Genomic DNA, 26,568 nt, shown 5'->3' on the forward strand with positions numbered 1-26,568 from the left:
TCTTTTAAAGTCCTTTAAAAATTCTTTTTCAACATATTATTTCGGAGGGAGGCAACTTTATATTTGCAGTTATCTATAGAAAACCAGTGGCTTCTAAATATTTTCTGAAGGTGACAAGTATGGGGAGGAGAGAGAGAGAAAATGAGAATGAAGAAAATAAATGAGAATAATTGCAGAAACGTCAGTCCTGGTAAATCTCTCTTTCAGTCATCAGAGGACTCTGCTGGACATTTCTGGGTGGCGGTCCCTCATGCTAGATGTCCCAGAATCTGAGATACATTCAATTCTCAGGCCAGGTTTCTCTGTGTAGCCACTGACAATCTACAATTGTAAATATGGCCCAACCAATTTCCTTTCCAGTAGTAGACCTTTGCTGCCTTTCCTCAACTTGCATTACAACACTTAGGTTAATTAACTTTCTAGATATTCATGTCACTGCAAGATGAATGTCATACAACTCTCCCACAAGGATTATTCCAAAATTCCTCAAAATTACGATGTACCTCATTTCTTAATAGCAGTTGTTTATGTTCACAGTTCTGTCTCATCTTGGAAATTAAATTCAGCCCTGCAAAGGTGTAGTCTCTCTTTTCAATAAGAAGCCATGTTATATGGGCACCAACTTGTCATTTTGATAGTTTAAGGCAAATTGATCCTAAATTTAGAAATGATTCTTAGCTAACAGTTTATTAAGAATGTGTTAGTGACAATAAGCTACTCACCCTGACCTCCATCTCAGAGGTTTATAATGAAATTCTACCAAGGCTCTGCCTCTCCAGACCCAGCGTGGCTGGAGTCTGGAGACTCCATTCAATGGAATCATTCAATATTGAATGATTGCTGAAAGAGGAACTTCAAAAGCACCGTTTTACAGAAGTGTTCTTCTCACTTCCGTAGCATCTACATAACCACCTTGAAGATTAGAAACCATTCTTGCTCTCTCTGGCTTTTCTTTACTTGACAAGAAAATCGGGATCCTCGTTGACTTCCCAAATCAAAAAATTCTCCAATACAGGGGAGTTTCTTTCCCTGGGAAGTTCTCAAGCTCTTAAACACTGCTTGATGAACTAGTGGAACACTTTTGTAAGTTCTACAATCTGGTATTGATTTACCTTCTTCACCTCAAACTCTGCCAAATTATTATTTCACTGGGGAGGAAAATAGGGATACCACAAAGTGACACATATTCCTAAGAAACTTTGGCAGGCAGCCCTTTCCAACCAGGAGACTACAGTGGCCCCCATCTGTCTCTCCCAGAGGTGACAACGTGTACCAATGTTTCCTTGCAGGGATACAGCAGGATCAAAGAAATGATTATTCTTTCCTTGTGTTCATTGGAAAAAAAAAAATCTGCTACACAGTTTCCTGAGTGATCTAGCCTGAGTGTCTGTGGGGTTTTCCTGCCATCTATTCTGCAAGAGTGAATGACGAGGATCTTTCCTAACATAGTGCTTGATAACTTTCTGGTTGGATGACTCATGGCAAAAGGTGAGGATGAATGCTGACTCTACGCTCTAATGAGAAGCAGAGACACAGGGGATGGTGAGGCAGTGAGTGATTTTCAAAGCAGACAGGTTTAAGATAACTCCCATTATGGTTACTGTTGACAAAATGCACAGTGGCCTTCAAATACTAGACAGGAAGGAGAACCAAGGATGGTGACCGTGCAAGAACTTCTTTTGAGACCCCCATTGGAGACACTCACAAACTCCCCTGTAGGTGCTGGGGTCCTGCTGACTAGTGTGAGGGGTAGCATCTCAGGCAGTGAAGGCAGAGCGCTGCTAGCAGGCTCTGATGGTACTGAGGGACAGGGAAGAAGCCACTCTTGGTTGGCAAACTCAAAAGGACGCTGGGGGTGAAGGACTTAAGAAGAAAAATTTCATCTTAAGATGGGGGGTAATAAGGATGCTGTGGAAAGGATTTGGGACTTAGGATCAAAGGATCTCGTTTGTAATTCCCACTCTGCCTCTAACTGGTTGTGTGCATTTTGGCAAACCTCATCCACACTTTGAGCCCCAGTCACAGCTTGAGGATGTTGACAGATGTCAAGGTTTCCTTCAGGAATGGTGATGCTATGACATCACTACGGCTGACTAGAAGCTCTTGGTGCAAGTGTGGCATGGTGGAACTGCTAAAGAGGTTCTGATTGCTGGCAGAGTTTGCAAAAAATATTGTTATCATCCATTGTAGTCATGGAAATATTCCTGTGCCTATCAAGTCAGTGGCCCATTGACTTTCTTTCAGTATCTTAGTATACGCCAAACCCTTTTCCCACCACAGGGCCTTTGCTCATGCTGGTCTCCCCACCTGAAATGCTACTTCCCCAAGTCGGAGCCTGGCTAACTTATCCTTCAGATTTCAGTTTAAATGTCACTTCCGCAGTTTAGATTTGGTGCCCTGTGTAACGTTCCCAGAGCACCCAGCACTCTACTTCATTGCACTTATCACAAATACAATTCCATTCTTATTTGTGTAATCATATTAGTTTCTCTTTTTCCCTACACTAGACTCCATGAAGACAGCAGCCATTTTCTGTCTTATTTAATATAATTTACTTCAATAGCCAACACCTGTGACAAGCATATATTGAGCATGCAATAAATATTTACTATAGATTAAACTGATGGGAGCCCTAATTGCTTTTCTTGAGTTCTTGCAAATTTCAGGCCAAGTGAAGTCTTGGATTTACCCACTCTCTTCCAAAAGAAACAGCCACTGTGGTAACATATTTGGATTAATAACATCATTTAACGTTTTAGTTTGCATAGCATTTCTACTCCACTGGTGTGTTTGCAACAAAACCTGCTTATAATGGTTTCCAGAAGGCCAAAATTTTTCAAACTTGGGGATTAAGTCTGATGGATTGTAAGCTACTCTCAAAAGTTAGAATTTGATGGACTTTTTTTTTTTTTTTTTATTAACAGCATTGAGCTAATCCTTAGTCAATTTGAAAGTGCATCAGATTGCTCATTTGGTTTGAAGTAACCTAATGAGCTATGACACAGAAGGTAAGTAAAAACAAACAGCATGGCTAACTGAAAATGCTTATTTTATAAAACATTAGGATTCAGTGGCTTAAAATATTGCCTATATGGAGAACTGGCATTTGAAGGTTTTTTTCCCCCCGCTGTAAATAGTTGTGCAGACAACAAACATACTGTTTTGATGAATAAAGCAACACGGCTCATGAATACCACAGGGTTAGGGGGACCACCTGCGCTGAGCGTTTTCTAAGAAGAGGAACTTTTGGTGCTAAAACTGGAAGAGTCCCTAGCCAATCAGGATGATTGGTCACCCTAGTACAGAGCACCAACTAGGAATCCCCATCCTTGGGTTTTAGTTTCAGCCCTATCTGTGTGTGTGTGGGGGGGGGGGGCGGGGGGAGTCCCACCCTGGGCAAGTTCATGGAATTGTCTTTCCTTAGCTGTAAAATGAAGCAACTAAAGAATGACTGATGCTCCTGTCAGCTCTGAAATGAATGGTGTTCAAGATTCTAGGAAATAAGGAAGACAGTAGCGTAGCAATAGTGAAGGTGCAGAAACTAGTGGGAGATAACAATCTTAACGTTAGCACTTGTAAGCCTTGGTGGCCTTAGGACTTCCTGTTGGGGTTGGGGGTGGTGAGGGACTCTGTCCAGAGAGCTGATGGCGTGTGGAAGGCTCTACACACATTTGCTCATTTAATTGACTTACTCCTCATAACAAGTCAATGGGTTTGGTGACTGTGATGTTGTGATTTATAATAAATATATATTTGGTTTCAGTCCATGTTCCAGGCACAGAGGTCCTAAAACACTTAGGATTTCCTAAGTGATGAGAGTGGGAAAACTCTTTTGTTATGTTCATAAAGTGACTCTTTGAAAGTCTCTCAGTAATCTGGGTGGGGGGGGCGGGGGGCTGGTTGCCTGGGGAACCAACCACAGGCTTAGAAGATTGGAACTTTCAGTCCCACCCCAGGCCTCCACAGAACAGAGACAGGCTAGAGGTTGAATCAATCACCAGTGGCCAATGATTTCACCGATCATGCCTTCATAAAAACCTGAAAGGATGGGGCTCAGAGAGTTTCTGGATTGGTGAACACACGGAGATTTCGGTAGAGGATCAAGCTCAGAGATGGTAGAAGCTCTGTGCCCCTTCCCATATACCTTGCCCCAAGTCATATCCTTTTATAATAAACCGGTAAATGTAAGTAAATGTTTCTCTGAGTTCTGTGAGTTCCTCTAGCAAATTAATCGAACCCAGGGATGGGGGTCTTGGGAGCCTCTGATCGACAGCTTCGACAGGTCAGAAGCACAGGTGACAACCAGGACTTGCATTGGCATCTGAATAGGAGTCTTGTTAGAACTGAACCCTTAACCTGTGGGATCTGATGCTGTCTCCAAGTGGACAGGGTGAGAACTGAACTGGATTGCAGGACACTCAACTGGGGTGAGAGAATTGCTTGGTGGTATGAAACTGGTGTCACATTGGTGACACACACTGGTGCGTGACACACTGGTGTCACGTTGGAAGTGGTGTCTGAAGTGGAGTGGTATTCTCATGAGTCCTGTTTTACAGGTGAGGATGTGAAAGAAAAAGAGGTTAAGAGCGAGCTTGCTTGGGGTGGTCACCCAACGGGCGAGCGGTGAACTGCAGAGCATATCAGCCCCAGCCTTGGCCAGTCTTGCCTAAAAACCCAGGGGCTCCTTCAGAAAGGGCTGGGAGAACAGAAGCTTGATCTGCTGCATGTTCCCTTGGTGTCAACTCACAAGCACCGTCCTCACAAAGCAGCCAACAGCTGCCCAGGGACACGTGATCCTGCACTGGGTTTCCAATAAGAAGAGCCCCAGCCCCAGGCCCTGCCTGCTGAGAGTGTGCGTGCCAGCGTGCGCCCTGGGAAAAGACGAAATGCAGAAGAACATTGAAGACGATCAGCTTTTTCACACAGAGCTTGAACATTTTCAGTCCAGATTGTGACTCTCCCACAGCCAGGCCCTTTGCAGAAGGAGGGGGCCAGGAGCAGGCGCAATTCCACGGGCTGGGGAGCTCACCCCCCACAGAAACCCCCTCCGGGGGCTGTGGGAGCGAGCAGAGTCTCGGCCCAGAAACACGCAGAGCAGGAGAGGGAAGCCCAGAGGAGGAAAGGCACAAAGGTTAGTCCTGCTGGCAGGGAGAAGATAAGGTGGTGGGTGGAGGAGGAGAAAGCTGATGTCAGCCAAAGGCAATAAACAGGCCTTGCACGGTGCCTCAGGGCAGCGCCTCGGAGTCAAAGAAATAAAGCCGTTAATAAAGGAGAAGGGAAGGAAATGACTGCTTCAAGCATGTCTGGGCCACTCAACTCTTTTTAAAATATCTTGAGCAAGAGAACGGAGAGTCCTTGCCCGAAGAGCTAAGGCTTTGTGGGGACAGCAGAGCTCTCGCCAAGAAGCCAGGGGCCTGCTTGTCAGAGACGTGAGATGCAGAAAGCTGTCACTTAAGGAAAAATCCTCCGAGCTGGTAATTTTCTCAGGGGGAGAACTTCGCGGCAGCCTCACACTGATTTAGATAACGCCAGCTTTGAGCCCCCGTTCTAGCTCTGAGACGTCAGGCCGTTTTCCTAGACTCTTCACTTGGAAGTTTCCTCATCTATGACAGGATGCTTAGAACAATAGTACCTTCCCATGCAGGCTCCTGTTGGGATTACATGAGACCCTACAAACAAATGCTCGATAATAGGAAGCAACTTGCATTTGCAGGTCCACAATCTCTTCCCCCCAAAATCCCCAATCCTAAACAACTGAAAACCAAAAGGGCTTTGGTAACTCATCTGGCAACCGTGAAAGTCATGACAGTCAAAGCTAACCTGACCTGATGCTAGACTGTTTATGTTTCACATTTACCCCATTTAGTGGGAATAGTCATATATTTACCTACAGAAATATTAATGTGTTTGATTGGTGGTGCCGTCCTAGACCCCAGTGGGAGATGTTACATGATACACAGTATATGCACATTTCTTCTCTGAAATCTAAAAAATTCTGAATCACGTTGGTTCAGAGGGCTTCAGAGACGAGCTTATGGACCCATATCATGGCGACTCTCACATCCACGCCCTCATTAGCAGCAGCAGAGCTCTGACACGGAATCCTGACCTTAGAGGCCAAGGAGAGGATCAGCCTGGGAATAGGTTCCCGCCAAATTCCATGAGGTCTTGGCTCCATCAGCCCTGCTCAGGAAAATGGCAAAGGGGAGCCTAATTTATTAGCTGTTAATGTTATGCAACAAACTTGATCTCCGAGTTGCAAAAACCCAGTTAGAAGAGGTAAAAATGCAAAATGATCATAATGACTGAACTGTTAAGCTCAGAAAATATATAAGTTTCACAGGAAGACATTTCCAGTAGTCAGAATGAGACAAAAGCTCATGAAAATTTTTTTAAAAAGACGTGCTACTTTTATTTCACATTAAGTTCTTTTTCTACTGTGGTTTAATTTCAGTGTTATCAATTTCAGCCAGGATTTTGAGCATAAGGATATAATAAGTAAGCAGCAAGTCTCTGTGTCTGCAGCTTTCAAAGAACAAAGAGAAATGAAGATCCAAGTTACAACTGGAAATCTGGATATCCAGATGATAGGAAGGAATATGCTAGCTGGGTGGTCAGGCTTTGGGGGGTAAGACATGTGAGGATGGTAAGGGAAAGAAGAGTGTGCTACCCATGGCATTGGGCAGGAGGAAACTGGTAAAAAGGACTGAGCACCATCTTGCCTGGGGCTTCTTGTGGACACTGAGTGAGTGTGTGTGGACACGTGTTTGTGTGTGTGTTTGTTTTTTTTTTTGAAGTCCTTAATTTTATTTATTTATTTATTATTTATTTTTGGATGCGTTGGGTCTTTGTTGCTGCGCGCGGGGTTCTCTAGTTGCGGTGAGCGGGGGCTACTCTTTGTTGCGGTGTGTGGGCTTCTCATTGCAGTGGATACTCTTGTTGCAGAGCACGGGCTCTAGGCACCCGGCCTTCAGTAGTTGTGGCATGTGGGCTCAGTAGCTGTGGCTCACGGGCTCCAGAGCGCAGGCTCCGTAGTTGTGGCGCACAGGCTTAGGTGCTCCGCGGCATGTGGGATCTTCCCGGACCAGGGATCGAACCCGTGGACACGTGTCTTGTGTGCTACATACACACTTTACCACTCCACATTCTATCCTCCACCAAGTCTCTCTCCTCTTCCCCATGAACATACTGGAATACCCGCATTTCTACCTGCCATGCTAAAGTAGGAAATGCACTTTCAGCAACCCTGATGTATCTCGGCCCTAGGACAGGGCTTAGGTAAATACCTCTAACATATCACTGTGTCTTCTTTCCGGGTTGCTAAAGAGGCCAGATGGCTCAGTGGTTAGGAGCATGGCCCAGGAGTCCCTGTGCCAGAGTGGGAATCCCAACCCTGTATGAGCTTGGTCAAGTTACTTCATGTCTCTCCATTCAGTTTCCCCTTCTGTAAGATGGGAAATAGCCATAACACCTTACTCATGGGTGGTTTGTAAGGATTAACTGAGACAATTCCTGCAAAAGCTGACCATGGGGGCTGGCACATAATTTCTCCATCCATGGACTCGGTGTCCTCTGCTTCAGTCACACCAAGCAGACCATCTTGCACGAACATCCCCATCTGCAAAGACAACTGAACCCTAAATAAAAATGGCATTTTGAGGTCTCCCTGGCCAACAGCTGTTAATTTGGGGATTCATTATTTTCTTAATCATATGAAGCCCTCAGTCCCCAAGTCTCTCAGCTAAATTGCCTTGCTTTTCCCTCCTTTCCCACTCACAGCAAACTCACTTCTGGTTCCTTTTTCTCTTCTTGACTCACTTGTCAGTTGTGATAGTGTCCAGGATAATCCCAGTTGTGCAGTTTTGCTTTGAGGGGACTAACAGAATGGGACCCGGATTGAGTTTACAGGCAACATGGCGGCACCACGTCTAAGATGCTGGCCCTGTTGGGGTGCTTGCAAAACTTCCAAGTTTTAATGGCAGACAGGATTCCAAGAATCTATTTTTCAACTTCAGATAAGAAATTCTGGAAGAGAGACCATTCAAACGATACCTTTAGAATTTGAAAAATGCTCATTTGCCTTTCTCCTCCTTCTGATTTATGTTGAGAGACATTTCTCTGCTTGCCGGAGCACTCTCCTTTATTTTATGCTCCAGTGCAGTTGCATCATCAAAAATGGGAAGGGTGGGACTACTAGAGGACTCAGCGTACAGCTGGGGACGGGGCCAACACCACCTTGGTCTTTGACCTTGTCCTCCAAAAGCTGGTCAAGACACAGCAAAGGCATTACTTACTAAATCCTAATCTAAAAAGAGTATGGGAATTACTTCAGTAAAATAAACATGAAGGATTTAAAAACAGGAGACGAGAATTAGAAGATATGAGAGAATAGATCCATGGAACGAATATCGTATGTTTAGCAAAAAGAAGAAATGTCTTTAACACTTGCTAGAAAGTCATCCAGAGGTAATTACAACATTTGTTAAGCACTCCCTGTGCGAGGTACAGTGGCAAGCGCTTTATGACATACTTCTACTGTGAATTCAGTGACATGGGTATGATGGCTGTTTCGACCGGCCTCAGAAAGAAGAGAAAACTGAGGCCTGGAGAGGTTTAGGAGGCTCATGAGTGGTGGGGTCGGGATTCAAGTTTAAGGCTGCCTGTCGCCAAAGCCAGCAAATTGCTATGTGCCTTTCTCAGTCATCACAGTTTTCTTAGGATTTACTATTTCAGTCACAGTACAACATCAGTAGTGAATGTAGAAATGTAAACAGATTTTCTTCCTTCTTTTTATGTTATCTCCTATTTCCTGATGATTCCTTTTTGCAATTGTATTCATTTGTTCAGGTATTTATTTATCCACTCATTCACTCACTCACTTATTTGGCACACCCTACCCCCCCCCCCACACCAGCGATTACTATTATAATCGCTGTCCTTCAAGAATGCATAGTGAAATCTGTTCCAAGTTGGCTACAAAGTACAGATTCACACATTTTACTAGAAGATAAGAGCAAACAGAAATAGAGGAGGAAAAGCAGTTTAGAGGAAAAGGGAAGAGAAGACTCTTACCACTATGAAAATCTGCTCAATAAAATGTTATTTACTGATAGCCATTTGACCACATCCCCCGTGCTTGTAGGCTGCATGGGAAGTTCCTATGAAAAGGAGGAGAAGCTTCCCTGTGTGTGAGGTAGAGACAGTTCACCTGTCTCTGATAACGAGGGAGTCAGAGTCTGTTTGATGCATCAAATATCTTCTGAAACAGCACAAATGCTGCTCCCATACATTTTCTGAGAGAGGGCAGAGCTGGGTAAGTGTGATGCTTGACTGAGGGCCATGATAACTGTCTACAGATATTTAAAGGGTGTAAATGAAGACCTCAGTGCTTTAAAACGTCTTAGTACTCAGTTTACTAAAGATGCAGAAGAAGAGTCTGGTGAGGCATTTCTGAACCCCAGATCCCCAGAAATTTTGTATTTGGTGCCTGGGGGCTATAATCAGGCCAGAGAGAGGGACTTGGTCACTGAGTGCAGACAGACTTTGAAGATTGTGTCAAAGTGAGGAGGAGATGAAGCCACAGAAGACCGTGGTCCATCCGATGGCCTCCACGAATAGTGGAACAGTCGATGTCGAAGGGCGATTCTAGAGCAGTGGAAAGTACTGATTAACTCCACCGAGGAGAGAGGAAAAACAGAGGTACCCCCAACGGTAGGACTAATCTAGAGGGATTCTAGACTCCAGCTCAGGGAAGTGGAAGGTGGACTGTCCAGCCTGCAGAGAACCAGAGACTCATTTCATCTCGTTCTCCTATGGCCGTCACCTTTCCGCTACGTCTCTTTGGAACTTCCGTGGAAGCGTGGGATGAGAGCGGAGTAAAGGCTCTCAAAGTAGTCAAGTTCCTTTTTGGCAACTCTAGTGAAAGGCTCTCTAGATTAATTTAGAACTATTAATTATTATGAAGTAGTTCAGGTTAAAGTTTCTTGGAACACTTATGGATATCATTTATCCAGATACAGGTCCCACGTTTTTATGGCTAATTGGATTTTGGAGACGTGTACACTAATTCGGGGGTGGGAGGAGGATGCTGTCACACAACAAATGGAAACACGTGGAAGGGAATCATGTGGAGTCTTATCTGTTGTCCAAGATGAAGGCTGACTGTACAGAACTTAGATTTTTTAATGACCTGGAAATGCCCTTGGAGAGTCAGTGAGTTGATGAAGCCTTTTGACCCGAGTAAAGTCACATAATTAAGAGATGATTTGTAACAGACCCAGCCAACTACAAGGCATTCAGAGCAGACCAACCCTCCACCCCCCTCCCACCCCCCACCCCCTAAAAGAAAGTCCTCTGGTGCAGATGGCATGAAGATGAAGAGAATTTCCCTAAGCCTTACGTAAGAGGTGGCTAATGACTTTTTTACAAATACTGAAGAGTGTAAGTCCTAAACAAGAGGCAGAATGTCTTAGTTTCAACCAAACACTATAAATGAAGTTAAATGGGAACATACGGTTATTTAACATTTCTATAGGACTGTCTGTTTGCCAAAAGATTTATAATCACTTGTTCCTTAATATTCATAACATCCCTCTGAAGCACAATTTCCCATACTGGGACTTTGAGGCTGTGGGGATGGTGGAAGAATTCCAAGAGGGTCATGGGGATTGGAGCTGTAGTATTTCAAACAGCTGTCTGGTGGCGTTGGAAATTGCTGGCTGGAGGAGGGAGGTATGGAGCTCACAGCATTGTGAGTTCCCTGGGCAAGTCTCCCCCTGAGACCTGGGCCCCTTCTCAGGATCAGGCCTGCCTCCCTGCAGGATCTTAGGCTCTGCCCATTCTCCTCTCCTCAGAAGCACCAGCTCTTGCCTGAGCCTCTAAAGAACATGGCAAAGAAGATTTGGGGACCTGTGTTTGAATCCCAGCTTTGGACCTTGCTCACTGGATGACTCTGTCAAGTTTCTTACCCTGTGAGCCTTAAGTACTACATTTGCAAAATGTTGGATAATCACACATGCTTTGTAGAGTTGTTATAAAGAATGCATAAGAGGAATAATGCAATATTTGTCTTTCTGTGATGGCTTATTTCACTTAGCATAATATCCTCAAGGTTCATCCATGTTGTTGCATATCACAGAATTATCTTCTTTTTCGTAAAGGCTATTTAGCATTCTATTACATGTATAGACACATTTTCTTTATCCATTCATCTATCGATGGGCATTTAGCTCGTTTCCACATCTTGGCTCCTGTGAATAGTGCTGCAATGAAAATGGGAGTGCTAACATCTATTTGAGATCCTGATTTCAATTCTTTTTGATAAATACACAGGAGTAGGATTGCTGGATTATATGGTAGTTCTATTTTTAATTTTTTGAGGAACCTCCATACTGTTTTCCATAGTGGCTGCACAAATTTACATTCCCACCAATAGGGCACGATGATTCCTTTTTCTCCACATCCTCACCAATGCTTGTTTTTTGTTGTCTTTTTGATAATAGTCATTCTGACAGGTGTGGTTTTGATTTGAATTTCCCAGATGATTAGTGATGTTGAACATCATTTCATGTGTCTGTTGGCCATCTATATGTCTTCCTTGGGAATGTCTGTTCAGGTCCTCTGCCCATTTTTAACTGGATCATTTGTGTTTTTGATATTGGGTTGTGTGAGTTCTTTATATATTTTGGATATTAACCCCTTATTGGAGATATCATTTGCAAATATCTTCTCCCATTCAGTAGGTTGTCTTTTTGTTTTGCTGATGGTTTCCTTTGTTGTGCAAAAGCTTTTTAGTTTGATGTAGTCTCGTTTGTTTACTTTTTGCTTTTGTTGCTCTTGCCTGAGGTGTGCTCCTGCTTTTATTCCTGAAAATCCTAGCTTTAGCAGCGGTTGGTGTCTTTTATTTTCCAGGATAATCTGTCTTCCCAGATGATATAACTGAAATGTGATAAGATATTTTTTAAGGGCAATAGGTGACTTCTTGACTTAAACAGAGAATTTATGCCTTCAGATATGCTGATGGCCATTCAATCAGGACCTTACCCTTCACAGAAGTCATCCCATTCTGGAAATTACTTCACACTTTCTTATGTTCCATGTCCTAGTCTTGAAGCTGGATTGAAGAAGGTGGTTGAGGTTACAGAGTTCAATAACAGTAGTGATGATGGTGCCACTAGCAGATCAACTGTAGCCCTTTATTTTGGAGCATCACTATTCTAAAGGGAAGGGCCATGTGACCAGAGTTCCAGAAAACTGAGCAATCTGACGACTCAGATACTCAGTAATAATGAAAAAGTCATCATTTAGCGTGTTGGTGAGTCAGGGGAAGGAGAAAGATTTCCTTGCGTGCAGCCCTGCAGCTGCAGGAGGAGAAATGAAAAGCTGACAACTAAAAGTTGTCTCTCATCCATAAAACCTTATGTTTAAGGAGATTTCCTGTTAGCTTCAATTATAGCCATGGCCCTCCCCCAACTTAAATTTCTTGCAAACAGCTGATTCAGAAAGCCTCACCTCACTTAAGATGAGTAATCAAAAAGGAACTAGCATGGTATCTATACATGGAGAAAGGATAAAGAAACTAGAAAAACAAATGAGTAAGAGTTGAACAAGATTCACTAGAAAAATAGTGCCACAAAACAGATGAAATTTGTGACCCAATATACTGTCATGAATTTAATAAGGAAAAAAAAAAAACCTAGTGAGGCAATCATCTTTAAAAAATAGAAGCTCAAGTAAAACTAAAAACAAAATAAAAGACAGATAATAGTTCAGAAAATGCTTAGTAAGACAAAAGGAGGTGAAACAAGCACTGGCAGAACTTAGCAAAGAAGGTGACTTAGAAATAAAGACCACAATGGAAGCAGCAGAAAAAAGATCAGTTCAGCTGGAAACACACCAAGTACTCACAAGATGGGAGTGAGGAAAATGAATGAAATTAAATGGAAATGAACAAAGATTTATAAAGGGTTAGCAGGAAGGAGATAGCTATGAAGGGCAGATAGTAGATAAAATATACTTGAAAAAGAATACAGAAAGTGTGGGACAGGAATAATATTTTAATAAATAAACTTTTAACACTTTCCATGTAGAAATGACTGTATAATTCAGATTGAAAGGGGCTACTCTGTTGCAGGAAAAATTAACACAGAATGATGAACTATGAGACATATCCTAGAGAAGCTATTGGACTTTAAAGATACAAAAGAATCCTTTGGGCTTTCTGATAGTAACATCAAGTCACCTGTAAAGAGACTTGAAAAAATTCAAGCTGGTCTTAGGTTTCACCACAACACTCAGAAGAGCTAGAAGAGATTCATCTACAATGCATGACCAAAGAATTTTATACCCAGCAAAGCATTTCCAAGTCAAAAAGCAGAAGACCAAACTGAAACATGCCAAATATACAAAAACTGAGAAAAATTTAAGTCCCATGTATGATACTTTAGTTCCCTTTTACTATGCTTTTCAGTGCTAATCCATATAAACTAATGTAATTGTAAAGTAAATATACTTGAAACACATAGAACTCTATACCTTGATAATATCCTTTTCTAAGTACTCTTTGAATAGTCAAAAAATTGACTATGTTTACAAGGCCACAAAGAAACTTCAGTAAATTCCAAAAATTAGAGTGAATAACAGAAAACCTTCTCTGATCACAAAGCAATTATTTAAAAATTAATAATAAAATTAGGAAAAAAAAGAAAAACCCTTCTACCTGGAAATGCCAAAATACTCTTTCTTGTATAACTCTACCATCAGGGATATATCTGAATAATATTTTAAAAAATAAAAATAGTTAAGTTAGTGTACAGCAGAACCTACAGGACAGAACTAAAGCAGAACTCAGTAAAATTTAAAGGTTTAGTATTTATATTAATATAATGAAAAGAAAGAAGTGCTTAGGCATGTTTAATCAAAAAGTTAAAATTTGGGCTTCCCTGGTGGCGCAGTGGTTGAGAATCCGCCTGCCAATGCAGAGGATACGGGTTCGAGCCCTGGTCTGGGAAGATCCCACATGCCGCGGAGCAACTGGGCCCGTGAGCCACAATTACTGAGCCTGCGTGTCTGGAGCCTGTGCTCCGCAACAGGAGAGGCCGCGATAGTGAGAGGCCCGCGCACCGCGATGAAGAGTGGCCCCCACTTGCCGCAACTGGAGAAGGCCCTCACACAGAAACGAAGACCCAACACAGCCATAAAAATAAATAAATAAATAAACCCAAAGTTTAAAAAAAAAAAAAAAAAAAGTTAAAATTTAACAAAAAATATAAATGATATAGAAGACAACTTTGAAATGCTATTGAGAATCAAAAGATTTCAAGAAATAGAAAGGCATATCATATTCTTAAACAGGAAGATTTAAAGCAAAAACTTCAATTCTCCCTTTAAAAAAAAAAATCTGTAAATGGAATGTGAGGCCAATAAAGATAAGGATTTTTAAAAACTAAATAAGCTGCTTCTAACGCTTGTAAGAAAAATCAATAGGCATTATTCTATTTCTGGTAACAGTAGACTTTGTTATTTAGATTAACCTTTCCACTGAAAACAATGAAAAATTGAATAAAGTATTGAATAAGATTCTTCTTAAAAGCACTGAAAAGCTGACATATAACAAGGAGCTACCGAGTGATTAGCTTTTGCCATGAACATCTTTGTTGATCAGGTTAAATTGCCTTGGCTATGGTTTTAATAGAGTCTCAGAATGAAGACAGAATGCAAAGGCCAGGATTCATTCAAGGTAGAGTGGGGGATCTCATAGGACCCTTTCCCACATTAGGCTGGGAATTCCAAAGGTGAACCAGAGGTAACCCTACTCCCATCCCCCCTCCTCAGTGTACCATAAAGCGAGTTGCCTTGACACTAAGCAAAGCAGGGAAACGAAAAGAAAACAAAACAAAACCTGTCCCTGATAGGATGTCACCATTGAAACTCTGGGCAGCATCTGCACATATTTACAGCCCGAATGCATGCCACTGGAGTAGGCCCAGAAACTTCAAGCTATAAATTTAGTTTAAAGTGAAACCAAACCATAGTGCCCCCTAACACCCAGCGGAAGTAAACTTTAAACGTCTCTAGAGGTAGACACTTTCATCCTAAGCTTCAGGCAGTTTGTACAAATGATTTTTAATGGGCAGTAAACAGTGCAGTTGAAGTCTACTAAATACATTAGAAAGCAAGCCACCATTAGTTAGTGCCAGAAGAAATAAATAGACAGCAGAGGGAGTCACACAACTTCAGCTATTTGAATGATCAGCCACAGAGTGTAAACAGTTATGCTAATTTTATTTAAATAAATGAGAAATAAGCTTTGAAATATCTGCAAGGAATAGGAGACAATAAAAAGTGACTTAGAGGGTTTGAAAGAGACCAACTAGAACTTCTAGAAATGAAAAATATGAAATGAACAAATGAAAAAGTCAATGGATAGGTGTGGCAAAAAATTAGACACAGTAGAGGACAGAATTAGAGAACTGAAGATAGTGAGAATAAAATATATAGAATTGTAGTGCAGAGAGTCAAAGAAATGGAAAATATGAGAGAGAAGTTAGTAGATACAGAAGATAGAGAAGGTCTCTCTTCTTGAAGAAAGTCTCTCTTCTTTCTCAAAAGTGTAAATGGTATTTCAGAAGGCAAGAAAAGAAAAGAATGCAGGAGGGTGGACTGATAAAAAAAATAATAGATCTTAAATTTAAATGAAAATAAATTCACATCAAGGCACAATCACAAAGAAACTGTAGGGTATTATAGACAAAGAGAAGATCTTAAAAGCAGCCAGAGTTGAGGTGGGGTGGTATGTTCTGACTAATGAGTAAGACTAGCCCTACCAGATGTCAAAATACATGGTAATGTGCTATTAATTAATACCTCATGGTACTGATACATGAGTAAATAGATAGGTCTATGTAACAGAATAAAAAGTCCAGAAGTGAATCTGGGAATTTTAGTATACAACAAAAGTTGGCAGCTCAAATCAGTAGGGAAAGATGGCTTATTTAATAACTGATACTGAAACATATAAGCCTCTGGGAGAAAACACATACTTGGATTCCAGCCTCATACATTATTCCAATTAAATTCTAGGTAGACCCAAAATTTAGAAGGTAAAAAAAATCAGAAAAGTGTTAGAAGGAAAAATAGAATATATTTAAAAAATAAACTCAAGAGTAGTAAAGGTTTTTCTCTGTTTAACAAAAAACTGAGAAACCATAAAAAAATATAGTAGTAACTTTTACTACCAAAAGCATATTTTAAATGTGTCTTGCACAACAATATCATAAGTGAATGAAAAGTAATGAACCACAGCTCATATCACTGAATAAGACAAATTTTCCTTAATGTATGAAGAACTTGTACAAACAATAATCTTGTGCAGAAAATAATCAAATATAAAATGGACAAAACCTCTACAACATTTTACCAAAAACCAAAATAAAACTGGTTTCTAACCATATTAAAAGATGCTTAACTCCATTCTTAAAAAGAGAAATGCATATTTAAACTAAGATGTAATACTACTCTTCCACTATCAGGTTGACAAAGATGAAAACATCTGAGTATGTTGGGTTGGCAAGGATGTAAGCAAAGTGTTCTCTTGCACCTTGCTGGTGAGAATGTAACTTGGTACTGTCTTCTTGGAGAGCATTTCTTTCTCCACACCAAGATTTTAAATCACATGCTCTTTGACCCAGCAACTTTACTTCTAGGAATATATCTTACAGATATAGTCACAAATATATGAAATAGAGTGCTCAGGAATATTCATTACAACATGGTGAAAACAAAAGCTTGGAAACAACTTAAATCCTTATCTTGTCTTTGGGGAACCTATGAGCCTCGTGCCAATGATTTCTTCCACCACCACCACCCCCCCGCCCCCAACTCTCTTACCACCTCACGTGCACATTACCTGGCACACATGCTCTTCAGGCCCCTCGCACATGGGAGAACCTTCGCAGGATCCCTTCCAGCTCACCAACTAATTTTACAGACAGTTCCAGGAGACTGCTGAGGTTTCCAAGATCATAGAAGACTAGAAGAGTAGAGAGGAAGAATCACTAACGACAAGAGAGAGTTGTCAGCTTGATAACAGAAGACAGCAAAAGTATAAAAAACATCAAAAGGAACCCACCCTGCCCCAATCTATAATCGCCATACACAGTTCAATAGCTTTCTCCTCTTCTGCCTGCAGGATCTTTGAACGTATGTTTTAAACATCCTAATATACCTCTTCACCTTTATTTTACTCCACTACTCACATTTCTGCTCAAATTGCCCACAAGAGGGTCATTAACGAGCTTTGGTTTGCTGAATTTAGTGGCCCCGCTCCAGCTCTTGGCCTGCCCTGTCAGCTTGTGGCCCAAGGCCCTGCTGCTCTGCCTTCTCTCTCCTGCTGTCCTCACCGTGTGACACTGTCGTCTTTCCCCTTTCCACCGGGGATGCCCTTTCCCTGTCTTGCTGACTTGGAATTCTGGGGGCCTCTGGGGTTCTGCCCTCCACTCTTTCCCCCTGTGGGCTCTCTCTCCTGGCATTCTCACCCGCTTCTGTGGTTTCATTTGTCATTTGTAACGCTCCCATATCTGTGATTCCAACCAACCTCTCCTTGTGAATTTCACCTCAATTTAAAAACTGTTTATAGCATAATGCCCTTAAGGTCCATCCATCCTGTTGCAAATGGCAGAATTTCCTTCGTTCTTGTGGCTGAATAATATTCTACTGTATACATATATATATATATGTCACAATGTCTTCTTTATGCTAAGTGAGATCAAGTCAGACAGAGAAAGACAAATATTGTATAATTTCACATACACATGGAATCTAAAAAAGCCAAACTTATAGAAACAGAGTAGAGTGGTGATCACCAGGAGCTGGGAGGAGGAAAAGAGGGGGATGTTGGTCAAATGGCACAAACTCCCAGTGATAAGCTGAATAAGTTCTGGGCATCTAATGTACCCCATGGTGACTACAGCTAATGACACTGTGTTATATACTTGGAAGTTGCTGAGAGAGGAGATCATAAATGTTCTCACCACAAAAAAGAAACGGTAATTATGTGGCATGATGGAGGTGGTAGCTAACACTCTGTGGTAATCACTTTGCCACATATAAGTGTATGAACTCAACATGTATACCTTAAACTTATACAATGTTCTATGGCAGTTATATCTCTATAGATACGCAAAATGAACAACTGTTTTTAACCCAGTCTCCAAAGCCCATTGCACATGCTTCTCTGCATGAAGTCTTCCTTACTCCCTGCTGGCAGGATAGTGTCAGCCCACCTCCCCTCTCTTCCTCCCATGCCTTCTCAAGGGGGCAAAAATGGGTGCTTGAGAGGCAAAAATCCTATTCTTTTTATGTACAAAGCACGGATCTATGTACAGTATATAAACAGATATATAGTATAGCTGTGGTATTCAGATTTCACATGGGCAGGGAGATTAGAGGAAAACAATTCTAAAAAAGGCTCCTAAAGGGGTAATAATGAAAGGAAAGCTGAGAAACACCACTCTTGACATTTCCACCAGGCTGAGAATGACACACGCCACACCTAGTTTGTCTGAAACCAAATGAGTGCTCCCACATCTTGCTCTCAAGTCCCCACCCTACTCCTCCCACGTTCTTGTCACAGTTAACGTCACTGTCAGTGACCCAGCGCCCTTGCTGGGACCCTCAGGCATATTGGCGAACCCCTCGCCCTCAGCGCCCACGTCTAGTCATGCCGAGTCTGCCAGCTGACCTCCCACCATCTCTCCCCATTCCAGCCTCTTGGTCTCATCATCTCTTGCCTGGATCACAGCAACAGACCCCTAAATGGTTTACATCCACTTCCCTACTCCAACCTATCTTTCACTCTGCCACTAGAGAGAATGTTCTAAAACGCAGCAGATCATTTAATTTTTTTTATAGGCTGCTTTTATTAAGTAAAGCATTACATTTCACAGTCACAGCAGTTTATATTTATTATTATTATATTTTTGACCGTGCCTCCACGGCATGTGGGATCTTAGCTCCCCGACCAGGGATCGAACCCGTGCCCCCTGCAGTGGAAGCGCGGAGTCTTAACCACTGGACCGCCAGGGGAGTCCCTAGGTCATTTAATATTCATGTATTCAAAGTTCTATTACCGTTTGCTTAAAATATCAAGTCTCTAGCAGAAAATACAAGCCCTCTGCCCTTTCCTGCATTCCCCTACAGTCATGTTCTATCCTAACACACTGACTGTGTGCTTTCCCTGGAACCCAATCTACACCTTCGTCCCTCCCTGTCTTTTTTGTACCAAGTCTTCTGCTCAGAATTCCTTTCTCCCTTCTTTTCACCTGAACTCCTATTCCTACCTGAAGGCCCAGCTCAAATGTTTCCACATCTATTGAGTCTCCCCTCACGTGATTCCTGGCAGGATCATTTGTTGCTTTCTTTGTGTGTCTACACCATGATGTCCATGTTTATATAACAGTAAATGTAGCACATTACTTTTCAGCTGGACTGTGAATTTTGAGAGTGAGGACGTGTACCAAATCAACACATTTATTGAGAAAAAGACTCTATTTGTAAGGCATTGTGCTGGGTGTCAGAGCAGCGGCAGTGATGAATGAGGATTGCCTCCATAAGAATCTGGTGAGGAAGACAGATTTCAGTAAATTAACAAGTGATCATTTAAATACAGTTGTGATAAGTGCAACAAAGGAAAATCACATGATGTTACGAGTGTAAGGAACAGGGAAATCCACCTGTACCTGAAGGGGTGGAGACAGCATGCCTAGAGAAAAGACTTTTAAACAAAGAAACAAAAGAGTCAGCCGGGTGAAGAGTGGGGGGGCAGGGGGGAGGAGAGATACCCAGGCAGGTATCGCATGAGGATGCTCTGTGCTAAGAAAGCCTGAGATCATGGAAGACTTGAAATAAAACAAACCAGAATCCAAACACAATGTGGGTCTGAAGCACGGCGAGGCCAAGGGAGGTGGGTTTGGATGATACCGTGAACACCCAATACGTGACTGTTGAATGGATTTCTGAAGGTGTGAGTTTTCAGGACAGTCCTCGATGCCTGGTCCCTGGGTAAAATGGTCCCCAATTGAGTAAGAGCATTTCCCTGTACCCAGAACTCTGGGGTCAAGTGTCAGTCACATGAATGTGAACAGGGGGCAAAGAAAACATGGAAACAATACGCTCGGCTCTACTTCTGGGTCATCAGCTCACGGGCAGCTTCATCCTGCAGCTTCTCTGTGGGTCGCTGTCATTTTGTATAGCGTGCATTTGGGGCCCCTGGGGGTCCCACAGCTAATCCCACACCAGAGTCTTCTGAGTGTTGCAAGTAGAGATGGAGTCGAGTGAACTGGTTTGTTACGCCAACCAGCCCCATGTTCCGGGAGTCATGAAACACGGGGCTAGCAACAGAAATGATTCACCCACGGAGGCATGTAGTTGGCTGTGGAGAGAGAGAGGAGAAGACTAAAAATAACACTTCCCCTGAAGGGTGGAGCTGGAGGCTCGCGTTGTGTCGCACTGGCTGTTGTTTCTGAAAATTCCCGCAGTGGAAGTGGAGAGTGGAGTCATGGCTGCCAGTGGCCAGCCCGCGGCGAGAGAAACAAACCCAGAGGCGGCTCTGGGCAGGTCCCGCCCTCAGGAGAGCTGTGGAAGTGTCCATGCAGGCGGGGATTTCAGGGCATGAGGCCTTATCACTCTACTTCTTCCCAGAAGCCGATGCCTAACATCCTAGAACCCCACATCTTTCACTAAAAACTTTGATCCTCGGTAAACCAGAAGGACGACACATAGGCTGTTATTAACAAAACATGCAGAGGTCGTTGGCGTTTACAAGGATGTTCAGACTTTGTTTTGTTTTACTTTCTTTTCTCTTCCTCCCGCTGTTCCATAGGCTCCAGGGGAGCAGGGACCTTGTTTGTCCTGTTCCCAGTTCCATCCTCAGTGTCTAGCACAGGGTAGGAGCTAAATAAATATTTGCTTAAGGAAAAATGGAAGGAATGTATCTAACTCAGCCCTCTTAGCTTGCAGACAAGGAAACTGGGCAGGGAGCAGAAACTTGCCCAGGGCCCCGCAGCCAGTAAGCCGCAGTGGGAGAGAAGCCCGGCCCGACTCCTCACCTGGCGCTCCCTCCACTCCAGCCTATTACCAGGACTCGGCACGGCTACACTGTTTCGCTGTGGGCGAGGGAGACCGAACGTGAGGTCACTGGCCACTGGATTGGGAAAGATTGCATGAAGAGGCTGCTGAGGGCACCAAGACAGTGAACTTAGAGGGGGAGCAGGTGGCACTGAGGGCTGCCCACTAACGCCCCAAGGGCACAGAGGTGCTCCTTTCCTAGCCTACTTTGTTTGCCTAGATCCATTTTTAGTGCAACCTTGGAGAAAGCCGAAGTTCCTGGAGCAGCAGAGGCTGACGGCTTGTCATTGGCGCCAGACCACATGGTCTCGACTGTATGTGGACAGTTCTATAGTCGTTAACACTGACGGCTTGTGTGCTTTTTTCTGTTTTGTTTTTTTTCCTTTTAATAATCAGACAATAGTTTACATCTGTGTGTTGGCAAGGAGCCATAAAGAAGAGCATCCAAACAAAGGGGAGAAAAGCCAGACTGGCAAGGGGGCTGGGAAGGAAAACCCAGATTCTTCACCTTCAGTCCCCAAGGATGAAAGGATTTAAAGTTCACTGTGGAGGAAGGGGAGACAGGAGGAGGGAGGGGCCTTGAAGAATTACCAGTGGTTACGAAAATGGTCATTTTTGAAGCCAGTTTTCATTTAGGCTCACACTGTCTTGTGGTCTTAAAAATATCTCTCAAGTGAAAGGCTTCCGAGAGGTCGGGGCAGTGGTGGGAGCAGCCGGGAGCGACTTGGTGCTGAGGAGTGGAGTTGAGACAGCCACTTCCGGGGCCTCCTGGCCTGAGCCCCATTCCCCCTCCTACCCCTCCCCACCCCCCCGTCCCTGGAGCCACCAAACAGAGGAGGGAACAGAGCCCTACCTGACTTGCTGTCCAGGTCCCAGAACAGACGGATTCTCTTTCTGTTCCCAGCCAATGGCGAGGCAGGCATTGACTCTGAGTCCTTAGAGACTGGGCCCCAGCTCTCAAGTCTGGGGGCAGCTCTGGACTTTGCTCAGGCCAGGTTGGACACCGGGTGTAAGAACAGCACAGATATTGGATTATAGTTTTCAGTCCACCCCAGTCTGTGTTTTGGGGCATAGAATTAATAACGATTTGAAAATATCTACTTCTTTGAACAAGCTTCTGAATGGAAACAACCACAGGGATCCATGTGCCTGCAGGTTGCGGCCAGGGTGGGTTTTGGAAACTGGCGCTCAAGCAGCTTGTAGGATTTCTACTTAGACGTAGTGAAGCTCCATCAGCTGAAGTCGGATGAGGCTGCTTAAGGGATATCCGTGAAATGGAAGTAGTTTATTATTACTGTTTTTACATTTCAATTTTAGAAATTAACAATCTTCTAATTGTCAAGGACATTACTTGAAGGAGTCTGAGAGGCATATTTATTTCGAATCCAGGTTGTAAACATAAACGTCCAAACCAACGGAACTCCCACACAGACTTCAAGGATGAAGGGTTTGTTTGTTTTTAAAGCATCTTTAGCATAAGAACATATTCCAAACATATAACAGATAAGGATGTACTCGCTAGTACCAGTAATGGCGATGACTTTAATGACTGAGAAAGAATAAAGGAAGCAGGGGGAAAAAATTAAGGCAATACTGACAGCTACTCAGATGGCAACCTACATAAATTAGTCAGTTTCCTTATCAGAGATTTACATGTTAAAACCACTTGATATAACCCAGCAGGAAATTGAACAAGTGATTCTATGTCCAGACTTGGAAACAAAAATAACCACTCAGGGCCTACACACATTAGTTTGTTCAAACTTGCGCTGATAAAAGTCTTTTTGGCTGGGGCTGTACTGTGCGGTTGTGAGACTGGAGGGCTTGGCAGATGATTGATACTAAAACAATTGCAAATGCTTCATACAGGAAAACACGTTTGAGGAAAGTTTCAGCTGGTCCCCGATAGCCACTAAGATGAGGCCAAGGGAGAGACTGACTGTGATTTAGTATCCTTCATACTGAAGGAGAAAGAGAACTGACTGCGTCAGCTTTACAAAGCATGTTTAGCCTCTTCATTAGGCGTATCGTCCTCTTACATCCAACACACACATTCTTGTTCACACTCACACACAGATACTTCACATTCTCCTTTTACACTTGTACCCATGCCAGTGTTTCTTAGTATTTCCCCAAGAATGAGAACACTTTTGAAATTTCTGACTTGTAACGACGTTAGGGACAAGCAGACATTTGCCTGTCCAACCCTTGAGGCCGAGACCCCACGGTTCCCCCTGGCAGTCCCAGACGCCTTTCCAAAACAGCCTCTCTCTGGTCTCTGAGAGTTCTCTTGCATACCACATGCATGTTCTATTTATGTTTCTTTGTCCTGAACAAGATTTGGCCCCATTGTGTGGGAGCAACACCAGAAAAGAAAAACAAAATCCATCCACTGAGAGAAAATGGATATTGTGGGAGCTTGGAGAAATTTACATACTTTGCTCATTCCATTTTCTGGTGATGTCAGAGCCAAAGAATATCCCTCTTAAAAAATCACACACGCATTAAAAATGTTGAGGCTCACCAGCTCTGTCCCTCAAGCGGACTGTCATGCAAAGGAGAAGGAGAAATGTAAATACTCCCCTGCCTGCCCCCCCCTCCCCGCCCCCCTTTCGTTTGCCTCATCAGCCTCCTAAAGAACCTAACAAATTAGTCCAGACTCCATTTGGACGGAATTAAGGGCCTGTCTGCAAAAGGGTGAGGGGTATTAATGGAGGGGGTGGGGGGATGGGAAGAGTAGTGGGAGGCGGGAATGTGGTGCTTGAGTCTGGGTGACCGGCCCTGGCGTTTTATGGAGACAGAGAAGGGTCGGCTGACACTTTACAGATTGGGTGTCATGTTCAGGGAATTTGGCATTTCTGCCACAGGGCTCCGGCTGCCCTGCTAACTGCCTTCTTTCTCCCTGCTGGTAAAAGTGCAGGAGAAAAGGGTTAAATAAATGTTTGTGATATGATAAGGTGCTTGTTTATTCAAGGAATGACAGATTATTGGCTCCAAAGGCAGCCCTGAAAAATAGTACAAAGGAACTGGCTCTCCCCTCGCGGATGATGTGATTTCCTCCTAAGATTCTGCTCTTTCCTAGGAACAACTTGCTCTGGGAATGAAGAAAGATGATTTTCCTGTAGTGGGAGACGGACAGCCTTGGTGCTGAGGTTTGGAGCCCCAGAAGCTGGCTAGGAACTGGGATGGCTTGTCTTGGGGGACGCTCATCCCTGCCCTGGTGCAGGCCCGGCATCCCGCGGGCCCTGCCTCCTGCTGTTTCTCAGAGCCTGGGAAAAGGATTTACTCGCTCAGGAGGGGAACGTCTTCCCTAGGAAATCCTGTGTGCAAGGTCTTCTTCCAGACACAGACCGCTGGGTCCATCCCACGGCCATCCTGGCTCTCTGTGAACACGTGATCACCTGCACGTTTGTATATTTACACGCAAGCACACCCTTGTCCCGTGAGCTTTCTCCTGCTGGGCTCCAGCGATTTCATAGCTGGTCCCGGAGGAGAATTCAGCTCCAGATGCCCCAACAATGAGACATTTCCCTAACGTCTGTGCGCTTTTCTTGGGGGAGGAAACCCCAGTGACGGCCAACCCTGACAATCACCAGCAGGCCTGGCCTGGGGCCCTGGAGGCAGAGATGCCCCCCAGTGCTGTCTGAGCTGGGCAGGCCCTTGCTGTGCTGTACACTCGGTGCTGCTCAGCCCACGTCCCGCTTCCAGATACCCTGGAGCTGGCTGCTGCCTGCAGAGAAAGAGTGCTGTACCTCCCAGCCTCCCACCAGAACCCTCCCCTCACCCCCCCTCCACCCTGCCCCTGGCATGCTACAGAGAGCTTGTTCACATACTTGCTGAGTAGAAGGGTTTGGACAAGATGTTTGGCATAGTTCTCATTGAAAAGAACTCAGTGCCAAAGTCAAACACCAAGAAAAAAAAAAGTTGTGATTGAACTGCTGTTTTTCCAGGATCCTGGGAACTACTGTGTGATTTTCACAATAGTCCGCTGCCTTATCAGCCAAGGTGCTTTCTGTAAGACACAAGGCACTGGCCTGGGGAACCCAATGCCCTTCGGACACGATGACTAAGGCTGACCGCAGGGGCGTTATCAAATATCCACGTTTGGGCTATTTTTATGATTGCATTCAGTACTAATAGGGCTTGTTGAGTGTACACAGCCGTGCGCTCATTCTTGAACTACACAAGATAAGATCCCTGTCCCAGGGAGCTTACTGCCTGACTTTTGCAAAAACCAGATGGCAGAAAATGGTTTCCCTCTGCCCATCAGCAATGATTGAAGGGGTGGAGATGAGAAGGGGTGCAGTCAATTCATAACTCTCCCAGGGTGGGACCTCTGCTTTGGCATTTATCCCATGTGACGTTTTAGTCATGGACTGTCTTTCGCCCATCATCTGCTACTCCATAAGCTGCATCTCCTGGAGCCTCTGAGAATACAAGCTAATTTGAATATCAACTTAATTAAAACATTGTTAGATACATAAAGATGCCTCCCACCAGACACAGACACACACATTATGTACGTACACACTCACAAATATATCATGGATTCCAAAACTATCCGTGAATGGTTTTTGGTCTGCAGTGGGGACATCAGAACTTGTAGATTTGACCCATCATTGCTGGTCATGTCTGAATTATATGCCATGATGCTGGATTAGGAAGGACCAACCGGGACACCCCATCACGTCAATCATGTCGCGAGGACAGCTTCTGAGTCTGCCCCCAGCTGTGCAAGTCAGTAGAGCAGTGGCAACAGGCTACCTGGACCCTCACACCAGCACCACTGTCCCCAGAAGAACTTCCCTGTCTGTGACCTCGTTTTTTTTTGTTTTGTATTTTATTTTATTTTATTTATTTATTTATTTTTGGCTGCGTTCGGTCTTCATTGTTGTACACGGGCTTTCTCCAGTTACGGCAAGCGGGGGCTACGCTTCGTTGCGGTGCGCAGGCTTCTCACTGCGGTGGCTTCTCTTGTTGTGGAGCACGCGCTCTAGGCGCGAGGGCTTCAGTAGTTGTGGCTCGCGGGCTCTAGAGCGCAGGCTCAGTAGTTGTGGCGCATGGGCTTAGTTGCTCCGCGGCATGTGGGATCTTCCCGGACCAGGGCTCAAACCCATGTCCCCTGCGTTGGCAGGCGGATTCTTAACCACTGTGCCACCAGGGAAGCCCTGTGACCTTGTTTTTTTTTTTTTTTTGCTTGTTTGTTTGTTTGTTTTTTGGATTTTTAGGGCAGTTTATTTACAGACTATCAAATACAGTCTTTTTTCTCTTGTTAAACAAATGGCTTATATTAAACACATTAGATTTAGGAGTTACGAGACTTTACTAAAAATTCTCGCAAAAAAGCACACCTTTACAACAAATTAACTTAATCGTGAAAAAAATTTAAAGAGTGATTCACTACAGAGCCTCATTTTCAATGTGGCATTTTCAATTAGAAAATTC

The 26,568-nt window shown here is 43.7% G+C and overlaps 1 long non-coding RNA gene across 3 annotated transcripts in view; it reads right to left on the reverse strand.

Annotated features, from left to right (window-relative positions):
• The window catches only part of LOC132347470 (uncharacterized), a 317,923-nt gene that overhangs the window by 44,031 nt on the left and 247,324 nt on the right, over positions 1-26,568 (reverse strand). For all 3 annotated transcript variants that reach the window (XR_009497201.1, XR_009497202.1, XR_009497203.1), the window contains exon 6: positions 16,907-17,029. This is a non-coding gene — a long non-coding RNA (uncharacterized LOC132347470). The remainder of the gene's footprint in view (positions 1-16,906; positions 17,030-26,568) is intronic.

This window comes from Balaenoptera ricei, chromosome 14 (genome assembly GCF_028023285.1).
Source record: "Balaenoptera ricei isolate mBalRic1 chromosome 14, mBalRic1.hap2, whole genome shotgun sequence".
Lineage (NCBI taxonomy): Eukaryota > Metazoa > Chordata > Mammalia > Artiodactyla > Balaenopteridae > Balaenoptera > Balaenoptera ricei.